The 20,124-nt window shown below is 42.5% G+C and overlaps 1 protein-coding gene across 10 annotated transcripts in view; it reads right to left on the bottom strand.

The window, feature by feature from the left end:
* Positions 1-20,124, bottom strand: part of AGFG1 (ArfGAP with FG repeats 1) — a 150,471-nt gene that overhangs the window by 31,885 nt on the left and 98,462 nt on the right. The window lies entirely within an intron of this gene.

The following is a 20,124-nucleotide window of genomic DNA, read 5'->3' as shown; positions in this document are numbered from 1 at the left end:
GTAAACCAGGGCAAAGCTTCGGTACTTACCGTAGTGTAGACCACATTAGAAGTCTTATACCTAGTACACACTATTAGTTTTTTTTTTTTCGTTTAACCCAGCAGGCTGAACAAAAAAAAACAAAAACTGAAAAGCTTGGAAGGAGATCCTATACTAACAATCCAATGTCCAACAATCCAGCTATTGTGTCTGTCTGTCGGTCATCTTTTTTTATTCATGTAAAACCTTTACCCCAAAAAGAAAAAAACATTTGCTATAATTGATAATAAAGTTTGAGCTAGAGTTTGACTTCAATTAGTTACGGTTTTTAACTCCCCTCCCTCCAGACTGACAATGCTGCAGTCTTGTTTTCATCAAGAGCAGTGTCTCACTAATACAGGAGGTGTGTTACTGGCCAGATCAACAGGTTAAAACAGAGGTAAAAAAAAAAAAACAAAGAAAACTGATGCAGCCACCACATCTATTGATTGGTATTTAACTTTATTTTACATTTTTGGTTTTGGATTTAAAACCGATTTAAGGATCATCCTATCCAGAAATGAACCCCTTCTGGCTTTGCATCAACTAAAGAAACTTACTAGAAGAAAAATATTCTTGATAAAAAGTAAGAAAACTTGTTGCTTCTCCCAGATATGAAAAACAGAAGCATGGCGTGGGAGGGTTTGATTACCAGTGCATCTCCTGATGGCAGCGAAAGAACTCAATGCACCAAAATGATTTCATCCCTTAAAGGGTAAGTTAATCTTTACAGAGGAGCGCGGCAATCTCCCATTCTGAGCCCTGGTAAAGCCAGTCCCATTCTGAGCACTGGTAAAGCCGGTCCTTATTCTCCAAAACGTGCCGGGGGGGTTTCTGTGTAAGTCACACCTCACAGATTTTTCTGTAAAGGTGAACTTACACTTTAATTTATAGTTAAGAATATGTATTTTAACATATGGACATCAGATAAAATGAAGAACTAGTTACTAATGCAAAGTGTTTCTAAACTAGGAGACACGCTAAAGCATTATCCAAGACTCCATGCCCGTTTTTCCATTTTGTAATAAATTGTGCAACAGTTCACTTCTAGCATTGCAACTGGGCTATCACATTTTGAATCCAATTATTTTTCTGGTAGTAAATGTTTGTGTTTATTATGATTACCACTATATAGAAAAACACATATACGAGAGCGCCCAGGCTGCACAACCCAAATGTATACAGAGAAGACAAGACAAGGATTCCCCAAGGGGGTTTTTTAGGCAGCAATACATTGAATGTTATTATAATAATAAAGTAAGTCAAGTTCATAACGTATATAAAATGTGTAACAAGTTTATTTAAAAGTACAAAATACAGACTCTGGTTGACATGTACCAAAAATCGACATATAACATCATCCATGGTTAAAAAACGTGTCATCAATAATGTCCATATGAATACCCCAATGCATTTCGACCCATTGGTCTTCTTCAGGGGGGTTTTATATTCTAGGAAAATATGTCACAGTTAGAGTTTAAACTTATAACCTTAGTCAATATGTAAAACATTTACACAGCATTTAGCATTGATAAATAACTGTATTACATTGTATCTATGGAGGTATATTTACCATTGAGTGGATGATATGGTGAAGATGCACCAACCAAACCAGATTGTTTAAAAGCATGAAGGCCTAGAGATCCCAGAGGCCGCACATATCCCTCCGTGCATCCCAGGCACATCCGCAATCCATTGGTACATGTCAACCAGAGTCTGTATTTTGTACTTTTAAATAAACTTGTTACACATTTTATATACGTTATGAACTTGACTTACTTTATTATTATAATAACATTCAATGTATTGCTGCCTAAAAAACCCCCTTGGGGAATCCTTGTCTTGTCTTCTCTGTATACATTTGGGTTGTGCAGCCTGGGCGCTCTCGTATATGTGTTTTTCCATTGTTTTTCTTCTATTTGGGTGGTTAAACACCCGTTTCCCCTTCTAGCACATGAGAGACCCCATACGAGCCAGGGCATATCCCAACGGTTTGAAGATGTTGCCCAGTACGATTGCACTCACCAATTATTGGCATAGGAGAATATCACTCCTGGGATGGGGGTAAACAATCATTTTTCCCCCTCCCCATCCTCGCTCCAATTGGTTCCTTGTTCCAATGGTTTGAGAATGTTGCCCGGTGTAGAACATATCTACCATGTAGGCATGGGAGAACATTGCTCCTGAGATGAAGGAAAACACTTTTTTCCCTCCCCATCTTCTGACCTTTTTGGTTTGTTGGTTTTTTGTATATGTTCCTGGCCTTTTTAATGTATTTTTTAACATCTTGACATATTAGATATACATTATTACTTTCAAATTTATGAACTACAACATTCATGTGGCCACACCACTTTGTTTTGGCATGTAAGGCTCACTGCCCATGGACTGCTGTGTCCGCTGTGTATCCCGGGGTGGCATTCCCATCTCCATTTGACTTCCCGGCACGGGGGGGGGGGAGACGCATTATGCTTTTGCGATTCTCCCCCTTATGGTCTCCACGACAAGACTTTTGCCTAAGGGCAGTCGTGGGGAGCTTCCCCCGTGCCGGCGGCGTCCCGCGATCACCTCCGGACCATCAGTGACGTCGCGTGCGTGCGGGTTCCTTTGCGCACGCGCGTGGCGTCGTGACGTCACGCAATTGCGTCGGAGGTGACGGCGGCTGCCGGGGCTTCCGCCTTCCGGAACGCCGAGGGGGCCACACAGACGCCGTCAATCGGCGCCATGGACATGTGAGGATTGGCACGTTGGGGAGGAGTTCCTCACCTGCAAGTCGTAGGTTAGCCCCCTGTGATTATATAATTGGCAGTTCTTGGATGCTCTGTAGTTGTATCCTTGTAAAGCTGCCACTATACTGAGAAGCATCCAGCACTAGGTAAGTGCTATGTTTAGTTTACCCACTATAGCTGATATCGATTCTAACATCATTAATAATACCATCACTAACTAACTATTCTTTGGATACACTCACTTAGTACAATTGTCTTTTCACTTCTAGCCATCACTATTCATACACATGTTCACCATTCCAACCTCTACATTCACCCCATACACTCCTAACAATTGGCTTGATCTGTTCACTGGCACCCATACACATTTTTAGTTTTTATCACAGTTTGGTTTGATTTAGTTTGTTTTTTTCTTTTTACACCATTCTCACAGTGCATTCCCACACGATCACTTCACATCCATCATCATTACCATGGCACTATCAGCACATTCACTTTCTCCATCCATGCTCTAATTGGATTTATTATTCTTAACATCCTTCTATCACCCATCATGCGTCATTCATGCACATTTTTCATCATTTGTATCCTTTAATTATTATACTATCAATTAAATACATACTTCCGAGTAATAGGTTTGATTAACAGTAATATACATATATACAAGCAATCACTCCATTGAGGGCTAATTAGCTATTGCCCTACGGCACTAGATATTTTGAGAACAATACTACTAAGGTTCCTAACCAAGTCTTTTCTATATACAATGGCAGGTGCTCTGCCCCCGTCATTTCCCCTGTCCAAATGTGGGACCCCTTGCAAGTCCAATGGATTGCGGATGTGCCTGGGATGCACGGAGGGATATGTGCGGCCTCTGGGATCTCTAGGCCTTCATGCTTTTAAACAATCTGGTTTGGTTGGTGCATCTTCACCATATCATCCACTCAATGGTAAATATACCTCCATAGATACAATGTAATACAGTTATTTATCAATGCTAAATGCTGTGTAAATGTTTTACATATTGACTAAGGTTATAAGTTTAAACTCTAACTGTGACATATTTTCCTAGAATATAAAACCCCCCTGAAGAAGACCAATGGGTCGAAATGCATTGGGGTATTCATATGGACATTATTGATGACACGTTTTTTAACCATGGATGATGTTATATGTCGATTTTTGGTACATGTCAACCAGAGTCTGTATTTTGTACTTTTAAATAAACTTGTTACACATTTTATATACGTTATGAACTTGACTTACTTTATTATTATAATAACATTCAATGTATTGCTGCCTAAAAACCCCCCTTGGGGAATCCTTGTCTTGTCTTCTCTGTATACATTTGGGTTGTGCAGCCTGGGCGCTCTCGTATATGTGTTTTTCCATTGTTTTTCTTCTATTTGGGTGGTTAAACACCCGTTTCCCCTTCTAGCACATGAGAGACCCCATACGAGCCAGGGCATATCCCAACGGTTTGAAGATGTTGCCCAGTACGATTGCACTCACCAATTATTGGCATAGGAGAATATCACTCCTGGGATGGGGGTAAACAATCATTTTTCCCCCTCCCCATCCTCGCTCCAATTGGTTCCTTGTTCCAATGGTTTGAGAATGTTGCCCGGTGTAGAACATATCTACCATGTAGGCATGGGAGAACATTGCTCCTGAGATGAAGGAAAACACTTTTTTCCCTCCCCATCTTCTGACCTTTTTGGTTTGTTGGTTTTTTGTATATGTTCCTGGCCTTTTTAATGTATTTTTTAACATCTTGACATATTAGATATACATTACTACTTTCAAATTTATGAACTACAACATTCATGTGGCCACACCACTTTGTTTTGGCATGTAAGGCTCACTGCCCATGGACTGCTGTGTCCGCTGTGTATCCCGGGGTGGCATTCCCATCTCCATTTGACTTCCCGGCACGGGGGGGGGGGGAGACGCATTATGCTTTTGCGATTCTCCCCCTTATGGTCTCCACGACAAGACTTTTGCCTAAGGGCAGTCGTGGGGAGCTTCCCCCGTGCCGGCGGCGTCCCGCGATCACCTCCGGACCATCAGTGACGTCGCGTGCGTGCGGGTTCCTTTGCGCACGCGCGTGGCGTCGTGACGTCACGCAATTGCGTCGGAGGTGACGGCGGCTGCCGGGGCTTCCGCCTTCCGGAACGCCGAGGGGGCCACACAGACGCCGTCAATCGGCGCCATGGACATGTGAGGATTGGCACGTTGGGGAGGAGTTCCTCACCTGCAAGTCGTAGGTTAGCCCCCTGTGATTATATAATTGGCAGTTCTTGGATGCTCTGTAGTTGTATCCTTGTAAAGCTGCCACTATACTGAGAAGCATCCAGCACTAGGTAAGTGCTATGTTTAGTTTACCCACTATAGCTGATATCGATTCTAACATCATTAATAATACCATCACTAACTAACTATTCTTTGGATACACTCACTTAGTACAATTGTCTTTTCACTTCTAGCCATCACTATTCATACACATGTTCACCATTCCAACCTCTACATTCACCCCATACACTCCTAACAATTGGCTTGATCTGTTCACTGGCACCCATACACATTTTTAGTTTTTATCACAGTTTGGTTTGATTTAGTTTGTTTTTTTCTTTTTACACCATTCTCACAGTGCATTCCCACACGATCACTTCACATCCATCATCATTACCATGGCACTATCAGCACATTCACTTTCTCCATCCATGCTCTAATTGGATTTATTATTCTTAACATCCTTCTATCACCCATCATGCGTCATTCATGCACATTTTTCATCATTTGTATCCTTTAATTATTATACTATCAATTAAATACATACTTCCGAGTAATAGGTTTGATTAACAGTAATATACATATATACAAGCAATCACTCCATTGAGGGCTAATTAGCTATTGCCCTACGGCACTAGATATTTTGAGAACAATACTACTAAGGTTCCTAACCAAGTCTTTTCTATATACAATGGCAGGTGCTCTGCCCCCGTCATTTCCCCTGTCCAAATGTGTGACCCCTTGCAAGTCCAATGGATTGCGGATGTGCCTGGGATGCACGGAGGGATATGTGCGGCCTCTGGGATCTCTAGGCCTTCATGCTTTTAAACAATCTGGTTTGGTTGGTGCATCTTCACCATATCATCCACTCAATGGTAAATATACCACCATAGATACAATGTAATACAGTTATTTATCAATGCTAAATGCTGTGTAAATGTTTTACATATTGACTAAGGTTATAAGTTTAAACTCTAACTGTGACATATTTTCCTAGAATATAAAACCCCCCTGAAGAAGACCAATGGGTCGAAATGCATTGGGGTATTCATATGGACATTATTGATGACACGTTTTTTAACCATGGATGATGTTATATGTCGATTTTTGGTACATGTCAACCAGAGTCTGTATTTTGTACTTTTAAATAAACTTGTTACACATTTTATATACGTTATGAACTTGACTTACTTTATTATTATAATAACATTCAATGTATTGCTGCCTAAAAAACCCCCTTGGGGAATCCTTGTCTTGTCTTCTCTGTATACATTTGGGTTGTGCAGCCTGGGCGCTCTCGTATATGTGTTTTTCCATTGTTTTTCTTCTATTTGGGTGGTTAAACACCCGTTTCCCCTTCTAGCACATGAGAGACCCCATACGAGCCAGGGCATATCCCAACGGTTTGAAGATGTTGCCCAGTACGATTGCACTCACCAATTATTGGCATAGGAGAATATCACTCCTGGGATGGGGGTAAACAATCATTTTTCCCCCTCCCCATCCTCGCTCCAATTGGTTCCTTGTTCCAATGGTTTGAGAATGTTGCCCGGTGTAGAACATATCTACCATGTAGGCATGGGAGAACATTGCTCCTGAGATGAAGGAAAACACTTTTTTCCCTCCCCATCTTCTGACCTTTTTGGTTTGTTGGTTTTTTGTATATGTTCCTGGCCTTTTTAATGTATTTTTTAACATCTTGACATATTAGATATACATTACTACTTTCAAATTTATGAACTACAACATTCATGTGGCCACACCACTTTGTTTTGGCATGTAAGGCTCACTGCCCATGGACTGCTGTGTCCGCTGTGTATCCCGGGGTGGCATTCCCATCTCCATTTGACTTCCCGGCACGGGGGGGGGGGAGACGCATTATGCTTTTGCGATTCTCCCCCTTATGGTCTCCACGACAAGACTTTTGCCTAAGGGCAGTCGTGGGGAGCTTCCCCCGTGCCGGCGGCGTCCCGCGATCACCTCCGGACCATCAGTGACGTCGCGTGCGTGCGGGTTCCTTTGCGCACGCGCGTGGCGTCGTGACGTCACGCAATTGCGTCGGAGGTGACGGCGGCTGCCGGGGCTTCCGCCTTCCGGAACGCCGAGGGGGCCACACAGACGCCGTCAATCGGCGCCATGGACATGTGAGGATTGGCACGTTGGGGAGGAGTTCCTCACCTGCAAGTCGTAGGTTAGCCCCCTGTGATTATATAATTGGCAGTTCTTGGATGCTCTGTAGTTGTATCCTTGTAAAGCTGCCACTATACTGAGAAGCATCCAGCACTAGGTAAGTGCTATGTTTAGTTTACCCACTATAGCTGATATCGATTCTAACATCATTAATAATACCATCACTAACTAACTATTCTTTGGATACACTCACTTAGTACAATTGTCTTTTCACTTCTAGCCATCACTATTCATACACATGTTCACCATTCCAACCTCTACATTCACCCCATACACTCCTAACAATTGGCTTGATCTGTTCACTGGCACCCATACACATTTTTAGTTTTTATCACAGTTTGGTTTGATTTAGTTTGTTTTTTTCTTTTTACACCATTCTCACAGTGCATTCCCACACGATCACTTCACATCCATCATCATTACCATGGCACTATCAGCACATTCACTTTCTCCATCCATGCTCTAATTGGATTTATTATTCTTAACATCCTTCTATCACCCATCATGCGTCATTCATGCACATTTTTCATCATTTGTATCCTTTAATTATTATACTATCAATTAAATACATACTTCCGAGTAATAGGTTTGATTAACAGTAATATACATATATACAAGCAATCACTCCATTGAGGGCTAATTAGCTATTGCCCTACGGCACTAGATATTTTGAGAACAATACTACTAAGGTTCCTAACCAAGTCTTTTCTATATACAATGGCAGGTGCTCTGCCCCCGTCATTTCCCCTGTCCAAATGTGTGACCCCTTGCAAGTCCAATGGATTGCGGATGTGCCTGGGATGCACGGAGGGATATGTGCGGCCTCTGGGATCTCTAGGCCTTCATGCTTTTAAACAATCTGGTTTGGTTGGTGCATCTTCACCATATCATCCACTCAATGGTAAATATACCTCCATAGATACAATGTAATACAGTTATTTATCAATGCTAAATGCTGTGTAAATGTTTTACATATTGACTAAGGTTATAAGTTTAAACTCTAACTGTGACATATTTTCCTAGAATATAAAACCCCCCTGAAGAAGACCAATGGGTCGAAATGCATTGGGGTATTCATATGGACATTATTGATGACACGTTTTTTAACCATGGATGATGTTATATGTCGATTTTTGGTACATGTCAACCAGAGTCTGTATTTTGTACTTTTAAATAAACTTGTTACACATTTTATATACGTTATGAACTTGACTTACTTTATTATTATAATAACATTCAATGTATTGCTGCCTAAAAAACCCCCTTGGGGAATCCTTGTCTTGTCACCACTATATAGAAGGCCCTGAAACCTTTTGTAATTATGCTGAATTATTTGTAAGAACATTCTGTGCAGTGTGATATTCCACATTACTTAGGAATGGAGGGCCCTCTATTGGACAGCATAGGATTTTCTCCCAGGTAGACATTCTTGCTATACTTAAAGTGTTACTAAACCTACAACAGTAAAATCAGTCTGTATTTGCAGTAATGCATGCTTGTTTTACTCACTGTGGAACCTAAGGGGTTAATCCTTCACATTGTCTAAAAAGGCTGTTTGATCCTGTCTTCTCTGATCCTCCCCTTCTTTAAACTGTCCCCAATCCATCTCCTGATAGAACAGAGCCTTGGAGGCACTCTACACATGCTCAGTTTGGTGTGCATTGCTAGAAAGGTTTTTTTGGGGGGAGGGTGCATGTGATCAGCACAGGGCCATAAAGCACTGTTCAGACAGGTCATGCAGCCTCATAGTACAGTCAGAGGAGAATGAAAACTCCTACAAGCGTTAACCAGTGCTCAGCCGGACACTGATAGAAGTCACAAGACTGCTATATACTGCTGCTGAGAAAAGGTATTTAGAAGTTTACATTTACTAAAATTGCATTTCCATTTTCGGTGTACTGTGGGAGACCAGATATAGTGAATGCAGGGTCCTGGGTTTAGAAACGTGTTAAAAGGAAACGCTCGGGTCTGACATAACTCACTGGTGTTTTAAAATGCAAACTTTGGGGCTATCATCATATCCCTACTTGGCAATTCACAGCCCCAGAATGAGGTTAAAGTTATCTGATGTCTGCTTAGAGACGCATTAAATAGTAAAGCAAGAACATTAAAAAAAGTGTCTGGATTTGGTAATTATGTACATATAGTACAGTATAGTACATATAACAAAATACTAAAAACAACAAGCTTCTAGGAAATTTGTCTCAAACACCTGTCAAACACCTGTGTGATTAGGCTGTAATGGAAACAGCCACTCTGACTTTGTGGTGCACGCTAGTTCTTGGTTAACACCAATTTAATGAGCGATTGCAGAGGCCAGTACACGTGACTTGAGTAATAAATCTATGAGAGCCTATCCACACAGGTGTCTTGCTTTAGAAGACAGTCTCTATAAATGGTTATTTTGTTAAAAATGCTTCAGTCATAGTGGAACACCAGCAGCTATATGGCCTTTACTGCTTCAGTATAACTAAGGGCTTTATCATTCGTCACCCCAACTGCAAAATCTCTGAGCCAGTGTTACACACAAACATATGCCATGGACTTAACAAAGGCATTTTACCCCCCAAAACTGTCTTTTACATTACTTTACCTTAAAGGTGAAAGCAGTAAATATGGGACTGATCTTGCTAAAGAGTAAGTGGGAGTGTGATAAAGGTGGAGCACTGCCAAATAGGGATGCACCGATACCATTTTTTTTTTTTTACAATGAGTACGAGTACTGATACTTTTTTTTTAGTACTCGCCGACACCAATTACCGATACCTACTGCAACTGTTTTGTTTTAACTTCAGCTGTCAGCAATGGTATAAAGCATTGAAAAGCTATTTACAAATGAAATTAATAGATTTTTTTTTTTTATCTAGCGCTTTTTCAATGTGAAATGTGTAAATATATGTTAATATATATGTGTAAAAATATTTACTAACAAAGCAAATAAAAAAGTTTTAATTGTTTATCTTTTATAAAATAGACGTGAAAAAAAGCAGGAAAATAATAATTAAATGGAGGAGAAAAGGGAGTTAATTAAGGCTGATTAGAATAAGGGTTATTAAGGGGTTAAACAGAGGAACATTTGTTAGCCCATTTGATCTGCAGATGAAGAAACAAATATACAAAAAGAAACAATGTTTCTTTTTATTTTAATATTTCAGGGCTGAGCAATGTTGGTTGTGTTTTTTTTTTTTTTTTGACAGCTCCAATTACCGGACTTCTTTAACACTGGGGAGACCCACTGACAGCTCAAAGAGCCGAGCCTGAAAGTATCAATGCATTTGCACGCGTACTGATACTTGTGCAAATACTCGGTATCGGAACCGATACAGATACTAGTATTGGTGCAACCCTACTGCCAAATACCATGGCATGGAGATTTTGTCGCTGGAAGTCCTGAGTAGCATAAAAAGCCAAAAACATGATTCAGCCCACAAGTATCCATCCATAAAAGTATCACTGTGTATGGATTCCATCTTTAAGACCCCTTTCACACTGAGGTGCTCGAAAATTGCGGGCGTTTTTGCGGCATGCTTTTTTTTAAGGTCACGTGTCTTAAAAATAAATAAATAAAAATTTTGCAGCACTTTTAAAACAGCAGTTCCCATTCCTTTTTTATATACAAAGTCGCTTTTTTAAGCGCTTCAAGCATGCTGGCTGCAGGATTTTTTTCCTGCGCACCACCCCAGTGTGAAAGCATCCATTGAAATGAATGGGAAGCAGTTTTCAGGTGTTATTTTAAGCGCAAAAGCGCCTGAAAAGCACCTCAATGTGAAAGGTGTCTAAGGGTACACCTTGCTAAAAATGTCATAGTGTATACTGAATTGCAACCAAGCTTTTCATCAATGGGCGGAAGCAACACAGCCACTGACATTTTTAATTCACAAAGCTTTTTTCTTTTTAGGCATGTAACAAACCCTTCTCATTTCACATTTTATACCTGTAACCCAATAGCAAGATAAGCGCAAGTGAAGAAAAGCACATGAAGGGCTGTGGGGCTATTTTTACAACGTGCAGTTGACAGAGCTTCTGTTGCAGATGAAACAGCATAGCAGTTGGTGCAAGATGGTTTGTTACAATACTAAATGAAATACAGATAAACACATTTACACCATAGTATAGCAAAAACATAGAAAAACTTTAGTGTGAGTACACTTTTAGCTCAACTGCTTGTTTTTACTTCCCATGGCCCTCTCCATGCTGCCTGTGTAAACAAAGTGTTAAAGGGTTGGTTCACCTTTAGAGAAAAACATAGAAAATAGGATTTTTATAACAGCTTACCTGTAAAATCCACAGAGCACTATAGTAATCACTATGTGGGTTTATAGGTATTTTTAGGTGATGGACACTGGTATACCCAATACAGGAAGTTCACTCCCTATATAACCCCTCCTCCTACCAGGAGTACCTCAGTTTTTGTAGCAAAGCAATATACTTAAACCCCAGTAAGAGGGGCGGGACACCTCTGTGTCCCATGATGTACTCCAAGAAAAGGATTTTACAGGCAAGCTGTTATAAAAATTCTATTTTCTTTATTGTACATCATGGGACACAGAGCTCCATAGTAATCACTATGTGACGTCCCATAGCAATGCTATTTGAGGGGAGGGAGACACAACCCATAAGGCACCCCCAGACTTGAGGACCTATACTGCTGCCAGCAGCACACTGCGCCCGAAGGCGATATCCTCACGCCTGCTCACATCCACCTGATAAAACTTGGTGAATGTATGTACTGAAGACCAAGTTGCGGCCTTACAGATCTGAGCCATGGAGGCCTGGTGATGCACTGCCCAAGAAGCACTAACCACCCTGGAAGAGTGCGCTTTGACTTGGAAAGGTGGAATCTTACCCCTTAAATCATAAGTCTGAATTATAACTTGCCGAATCCACTTAGCAACAGTGGATTTCGACGCTGCCTGTCCTTTCTTAGGACCCTCTGGCAGTAAAAATAAGACATGAGTCTTCCGGATTTGAGCAGTCGTCTTTAAATAGATTTTGACCGCTCTCACCACATCAAGACAATGTAGTGACTTCTCCCTGGAACATGGTTTTGGAAAAAACGATAGCAGGATAATATCTTGGTTCAGGTGGAAAACCTGAGACCACTTTTGGCAAAAAATCTGGACGAGGGCGCAACACCACTCTGTCCTCATGAATAATCAAGTATGGCTCTTTACAAGAAAGAACAGCCAATTCTGCAACCCTCCTTGCTGAGGTTATAGCAACCAAGAACACCAACTTCCTTGTCAGAAGGACTAAGGGAATATGTTGTATCTGTTCAAATGACTGTTTTTCTAACACTGACAGAACTAAGTTCAAGTCCCAAGGGTTCAAATGTGATCTAACTGGCGGATTAATCCGCATCACCCCTTGCATAAAACCCCGGACAAAAGAATGTGTAGCAAGCGTTTTCTGAAATAAGACCGATAAAGCTGAGACTTGGCCCTTAATAGTACTCAAGGCCAACTCCATCTCTACCCCCAATTGTAGAAAGGCAAGAATTCTGCCTATGATATATCTCCGAGGGTGTCAACCCTTGGATTCACACCAGGTAACATAAGCCCTCCAGACTCTAATATATAGTTCTGGAAGCTGGCTTCCTTGCATTAATCAAGGTAGAGACAACTGACCCGGAAAGCCCATGTTTCTTCAGAATGTGGGTTTCAATAGCCAAGCCGTTAAATTTAGCGTTCGTAAGGTAGGATGGAATATCAGCCCCTGTGAGAGCAGGTCTGGCCGTAGTGGAAGGGACCATGGATCCTCCACCGCCATCTTTAAGATTTCTGCATACCAGGACCTTTCTGCCATGCTGGGGCTACCAGAATTACCGGCTTTCTTTCCAGCTTGATCCTGCAAAGAAGTCGTGGCAGCAACTGAATAGGGGGGGAATGCATAAATCAGTGAATTGATCCCACGGGGTCACCGACGCATCTGTTCCACATGCGAGTGGATCCCTTATCCTGAACACAAAGTTGACTAACTTTATGTTAAATCTGGACACTATAAGATCTACGTCCGGAGTCCCCCATCTTTGGCAAACAGCCCGAAAAATGTCGGGGTGAAGAGACCATTCCCCCGGGAATAACTGCTGGCGACTCAGGTGCCTGCCAATTCTCTACTCCTGGAATGAAGACTGCCGATAGGAACGGAACATTCCTTTCTGCCCTAGTTAGAATATGTTTCACCTCTGTCTGCGCTGTGGCATTGTCGGACTGGATCCCGACAGGACAATCCCGTCAACCAGAAAATAACCTGAAAGTCCAGGCACTCAGAGCCAGGCCCACTGCCCAAATCTCTAGGATGTTGATAGGCAAGGTTCTTTCAGTTCTTGACCACTGTCCTTAGACAGCTGTCTTCTCTAGTACTGCTCCCCAGCTTGAAATGCTGGCATCTGTCGTTACCACTTTCCAGATAACTGGTCTGAAGGATTTTCCTTTCAGCAGATTCTGGGTTAGTAACCACTAACTGAGGCTTTAGGAAGACACCCTTGGAGACAGCTGCATTGGCAAGTCTAAATCTTGAATCGTTTTGTTCTAAGCAGACTGTTTGCAACAGTCTCGAATTGAACTGGGTATAGGGAACCGCTTCGAATGAAGCCACCATCTTTCCTAACAACAGCATGCAAAGGCGAATAAGGGAATTCCTTTCGACCTGACCATCCGCACCAGCTCTCTTATAGCGTTTATTTTTGCCTGAGGCAAGAACACCTTTTTCTGTGCTGTGTCTATGATCAGGCCCAGATACTCCAGCTTTTTTAGCGGTTTTAAGGAACACTTCTCTAGGTTGAGAATCCAACCCAGACTTTCCAGGTAACTGGTTGTAATGCGTACACTTTGCTCCAAACGAGCCACCGACTGGTCTATTAGCAACAGATCGTCTAGGTACGCCAAGACTGTTATGCCCTGTTCCCTTAACCTGGCTAGAGGTGGGGCCAGAACTTTTGTGAACACCCGGGGTGCTGTAGCTAGCCCGAAGGGAAAGGCTACAAACTGAAAATGCTGTTCTACTTCAAACCGCAGAAACCTTTGGTGAGCGGGAAATATAGGGACATGCAAATATGCATCCCTGATGTCGATAGACGCCAGAAGTTCTCCTCCTTGTAGGACAGAAACCACTGACCTAATCGACTCCATGCGAAAGGAGCAGATCTTCAGGAACGGATTTAGATTTTTTAGAACTAGAATGGGTCTGACATCTCCATTCGGTTTTGGTACTGTAAAGAGGTTTGAATAAAACTCCAAACCTTGCTCTTCTGTGGGGATCTGTATGATCACCTCCTGAGCCAGTAATCGGTCTAATGCCCGAAACAGAGATTGCCTTTTCCCTGGATCCTTGGGAACGTTTGATCTCAGAAAACAAGACGGTGGATACTCCCGAAGCTCTAGTTTGTATCCTAGAGACACCATGGAGATGAGTGAAGGGTTAGTGTGTGGGTGTGGCGCTGTCCTAATTCATAGAATACTTGGTAGATAGTGTGTAGCCAAATCCCATATGTAAAGTCGCATATAAAGTATAGACCAAAATTGTAAATGAAAAATTCAACGAAAATAAAACCAAACATAAAACAGCAAAGTGACCCCCCTTTGGAGTGTATGGGTGTAACGTTGTCCTAGTGGAGAAAAAAGTGGAGAAAATGAAAAAAAAAAAAATGGAAACAATGGAAGAAATCGCATAAAGGACTGCTGCCTCCACAGATGTGATTTCCACCAAGGTGGAAAAAACAGAAGGTAAGTGAAGGGTTAGTGTGTGGGTGTGGCGCTGTCCTAATTCATAGAATACTTGGTAGATCGTGTGTAGCCAAATCCCATATGTAAAGTCGCATATAAAGTATAGACCAAAATTGCGAATAAAAAATTCAACGAAAATAAAACCAAACATAAAACAGCAAAGTGACCCCCTTTGGAGTGTATAGATGTAACGTTGTCCTAGTGGAGAAAACAGTGGAGAAAATGGAAAAAAATGGAAACAATGGAAGAAATCGCATAAAGGACTGCTGCCTCCACAGATGTGATTTCCACCAAGGTGGAAAAAACAGAAGGTAAGTGAAGGGCTAGTGTGTGGGTGTGGCGCTGTCCTAATTCATAGAAATACTTGGTAAATCGTGTGTAGCCAAATCCCATATGTAAAGTCGCATATAAAGTATAGACCAAAATTGTAAATAAAAAATTCAACGAAAATAAAACCAAACAGAAAACAGCAAAGTGACCCCCTTTGGAGTGTGTAGGTGTAACGTTGTCCTAGTTTAAAAAATACTTTATAAGTCGTGTGTAGCCAAATCCCACATTTAAAGTCGCATGTAAATTATAAACAAAATATAAACAAAATCGCATATAGCAAATTTAACGGCTAGGTTGGCCCCCTTTGAATTGGGGGAGGGGGAAGGGGAACAGGGGATGAAATCAAAAAATAACTTTAGCCAAATCTATTCCATCCGCATAAAATCCCCATATAGTGATTGATTTAAAAGTCTTTGACAAACATAACATTGCTGAATAATTACATAGGTTAAATCGTGACTAGTGCTCAGTGCAACTTAAGTGAAAAACTTGACATCTTTGTAAAACAAGGCAGGTATTTGTATTAATCTTGGTGACCAGGTGCTCGTGTCTTGTGATCATGCGGACACTCACCAGCTTCTTTAACCCCTGCGAGGGTAATGCGCAGTCACAGTGTATGCCACTGTGCGGCAATCCACAGGCTGTTTCTGGGCCACGGTGACGTTTTAGGCATAAGAGAAGAAAGAGGAGATTCCATAGCGTAAAACCATAAAACACTCTTTATTGAATGCAGATGACAGAATGGTACTCACATTTAAGCAGTTTATAATAGGCAACCAAATGTCATCAAAACAGGAGAGCGTCAGATTTAAGTTGGTGATCCTCTGGGAGATGATGCGAAAGCGTCAAAATAGGCCACGCCCTATGCGTTTCGTCATAGGGATGTCAACTGGAGCGTGACGTCCCTATTGTACTAGCACAAGCACATGGCGGGACGCCTTGTGAATAGTCTTTAATGGCGTCTATGGCAAAACATAACGCCTTTGGTAGTTCAGCCAAATCGCAGGCCTGTTGTGCAGGGACCTCCTTAAGGGCCTGTCTAAACTGGTCCTTTAGGGACTGACAGATGCCCATTGCAGCTACTTCAGGCTGAGTAACGGCCCCTGCCAAGGAAAAAGAGGATTTTAACAGGAATTCCAACCTTTTATCTGTTGGATCTTTAAGCATTTGTGCATTGTCTACTGTACAAGTTAGACTATTATTCACACTGGAAATCACAGCGTCAACTGCTGGTATATTCCATTTTTTGGTGAATTTCTCCTCCATGGGATAGAGTGCTGTGAATCTCTTTGGAGGGAGAAAATGGTTATCCGGGTGATCCCATTCGGCATAAACAAGTTTTTCAAGTAATGCATGTACAGGAAACGCATGAAAAGGCTGTGAAGGTTTTAAGGAACCTAAAGAAGAAACAGAACTTTCAGCTGACTCCGTTAGAGGTAGCTTGAAAGAGGCACGAACCATCTCCGTAAGAGATTGTACCAGCAATTTCTCAAATTGCGAGGCTGAAAAAAAGGCTCATCCACTGGTATCTCCTCCGCAGAGGAGTAATCGGTTTGCCTTTCCTCCTGATTGCCTGAGGGTAACACCTCATTCCTCTACCCACTGTTCCCTTGTTAAAGGGTCTGAGGTGGGGGAGGGGGATCTAACACGCTTCCTATCCTTTTGGATGGAGGATGCAATTAAAGTTGCTAATCTTCCTTCTAAGCTCTGCAGGGCAGAGGAAAATGCATCTTCAGTCACGTATACAGGGGCTGGGATGTGAGAAGCAGCTGCACCAGCAATTGGTCCCAATGACTCACCCTGGCTTGCCATATCTGGTATCTCAGGAGAGGATGACAGTGTGGAGGCACGACTGGAGTTCCCAGCGCCTGGGGGTGGGATTTTTGGTACCTTTGTGGTGTCTTTTTTGGGAGCCATAGTGCTGAGCACAAAAAAGCAAGGGGCACTAAGTAAATGCACAACTCACTGAGCAAATAGTCAAGCAAAAGACAATGCTGCTAATAAAGTTCAGCTTTAGTGCTGTGTGTAAATGTTATTTCCTGTACTGGAAATGCCTGCATCAACCTTACGTGCCCCCCAGCGCTTCTGTGCCTTGTGTGTCAGGCTCCAGCTGGTTTAGCTGTGAAGCATCTATCTCGTCCTCAGCGCCTGCGCTGTGTGCTCCTCATGGACTTACGTCCCGCACACGGCGCTGCACCTTAAGCCACGCCCCCCTCCATCATTACACACCTCACCACCTCTGGTTTAACTAGCCATAGTCCGCACGCGGACGGCATTCGACATGCTTCTTGAGCGAGAGGGGAGGGAAGGGAAGGCTGGGGAGGCAGGAAGTTTTGAAAAAGCTTCCGTGGTGAAGAAAAGAAAAATAAACCTATGAAAGCCGCTGCTGCACCCCCCGAGGGGAGGGGGGGGGGGGGGGGGGGGAGTACAAACTACTGTTGTACCTCCCTTCGCCCAGGGGGGAAAAACGAACATGCTGTTTTTTTAAAAAACTTTGTTCTGGATGAGGAATCCCCCCTGACTTGCTGAGACCACACACATGCTGTTTAGCTGGGACTCTGAGCTGACTGAGAAGCAACGTACTAAGGTATGTGCATTTTACTCCTCTAGTGGAGACTTTAGGCATGACAACATTTTACTTATGGAAGAAAAAAAACATAGGTTGATTTTTTACAGTTCCTAGGCTTCTTCCCTTACCTTATTCTCGATGCAGGATACTGCTGTAACAGACAGATCCAAACTTCAAACATCACGGCGGGCTGCGTTCAGATCAACACCTTAGACACTGGCGAAAAAACTGAGGTACTCCTGGTAGGAGGAGGGGTTATATAGAGAGTGAACTTCCTGTATTGGGTATACCAGTGTCCATCAACTGAAGGTGCCTATATACCCACAGTGATTACTATGGTGCTCTATATCCTATGGTGTACGATAAAGAAATGAACACCGCACACCCTTCCCCAACCCCACAGTGCCCGCTGTACTCACCTCCAGGGATGCTAGACCGTCTGCGCTCCTACAGCCAGTCCAGCAGTCACAAGATGATGCCGACAAAGCAGAATCGATCTGGTCTATCCCAGAAGCACTGATGAAGAAGACCTGGGATTTCAAATTCCCAGCCTGCTGGACCAGCTGCAGTGCGAGGTACACAGGACCGTGCGTGTGGTTGGGGGGGTTGGTTTTGGGTTGGAGTCCTGTGATAGTTCAGTGTTCATTTCTTTTGTAAAGGTGAACTAACCCTTTAAGACAGTGGTCTCCAAACTGCAACCTGAGGGCCAGATGTGGCCCTTTGCTTGCCTTTATCTGGCCCTTGGGGCACTACTCCACCAACTGATACCAATGATGGCGCACCATTCCCCCTACTGACACCAAAAATGGGGCACAATTCTTCTCATTGATATCAAAGGTGCACTACTCCTCCCATTAAAACCAATGATGGGGAACTGATGCTGGGGCATTTTCTACTCCCACTGGCCACTGTCCAGCCTCCCTAAAGCCTGAAGGACTGAAAACTCGCCCTTTGCTTAGAATACTTAGAGACCCCTGCTTTAAGACTTTGTTTACACAAGCCTGGAGGGGTAAAAACAGTTGGTTGAGCCATAGGTTTACCGCCCCCGACTGCCAAGCCAAATTTATATACAAACAGGTCTCGTTAGCCAGGCAGCAGCAACAAACACAGCTCAAGTCAATGTGGCCACGCTATAACCATTAGCCAAATGCTTGGCTGTATTTAAATAAAAAGTCCCCCTTCGGGTGGAGGAATTAAAAACAAAAAAGAAAAACAGCCATTCAGAAGTGAGCAGTATTGCCTGCTGAATTACCTGGCAGCCACTGCTTTACCACCGTCTATAAAGTGATCCACCGCAGATTGCTTTTCAGAGTGGCAGTAGAGAGTGAGGCTCGTGTAAACGTAAACATAACCCGTTTGTGTACTTAAAGAATGATTAAAAAGGTCACTGTGGCGTTTGTCTCCTGGATGAAGTATTTGGAGATGTCAAATTTTGTCTGTAGCACAATCCCATAGCTGGGTATACAGCTCAATGGCAGCCTCAGAGGAGTAGCAGTAATGTATTAGTAAAATGCTCAAGATTTTTTTTGCTTCTTGTTTTTCTTAGTGGTATTACTTGGGGGATTCACAGTTCTCTAGCAATCTTTAGCAGCTGTGAAAACCCAATACTGGGAAACAGATTAGTGAGCCAACAGAAAACAAAATCCAGCCAATAAAGAAAAGCAAAAATGAAGGAAGTTAAAGTGAAAGCAAATAAAGTGCATTTTTACACAGTTTTCACAGCTGCTATGGTATGCTATGTAGCTATCACATAAGAGAGGGAGCTATAAAGATCATACAGCAGCTTCTATACACAGATACTGTTACAGATTCGATAACAAGAAGAATTGCATGAGGTACTTTAAATGAGAGATGAACAAAGGGAACGTCTAAAGGGTAAAGAAACAATTTATTATATACACACAAATTGTTAATATACATACACACATACATTCACTGATCAGCCATAACATTATGACCACTGACAGGTAAAGTGAACATTGATTATCTATTCAGTTTGATCCAATAGAAGAGCTCTCCTAGCGCATATTGCTGAAACAGTTAATGCCGATTCTAGTAGAAAGGTGTTGGAAAACACAGTGCATTGCAGCTTGTTGCTCATGGGGCTGTCATGCTAATCCATGTCCACAGTCAAAAACACCTACAATGGTCACGTGAGCATCGGAACTGGCTTACGGAGCAATGGACCAAGGTGGCCCAGTCAGATGAATCACATTTTCTTGTACATAATGTGGATAGTCGGGTGGGTGTGCACTGCTTACCTGAGGAAGAG

Source organism: Aquarana catesbeiana, linkage group LG04 (genome assembly GCF_042186555.1).
Source record: "Aquarana catesbeiana isolate 2022-GZ linkage group LG04, ASM4218655v1, whole genome shotgun sequence".
Taxonomy (NCBI): domain Eukaryota; kingdom Metazoa; phylum Chordata; class Amphibia; order Anura; family Ranidae; genus Aquarana; species Aquarana catesbeiana.
Note: the sequence above shows the minus strand (reverse complement) of the source record. Positions and strands in the feature narration are given on the sequence as shown.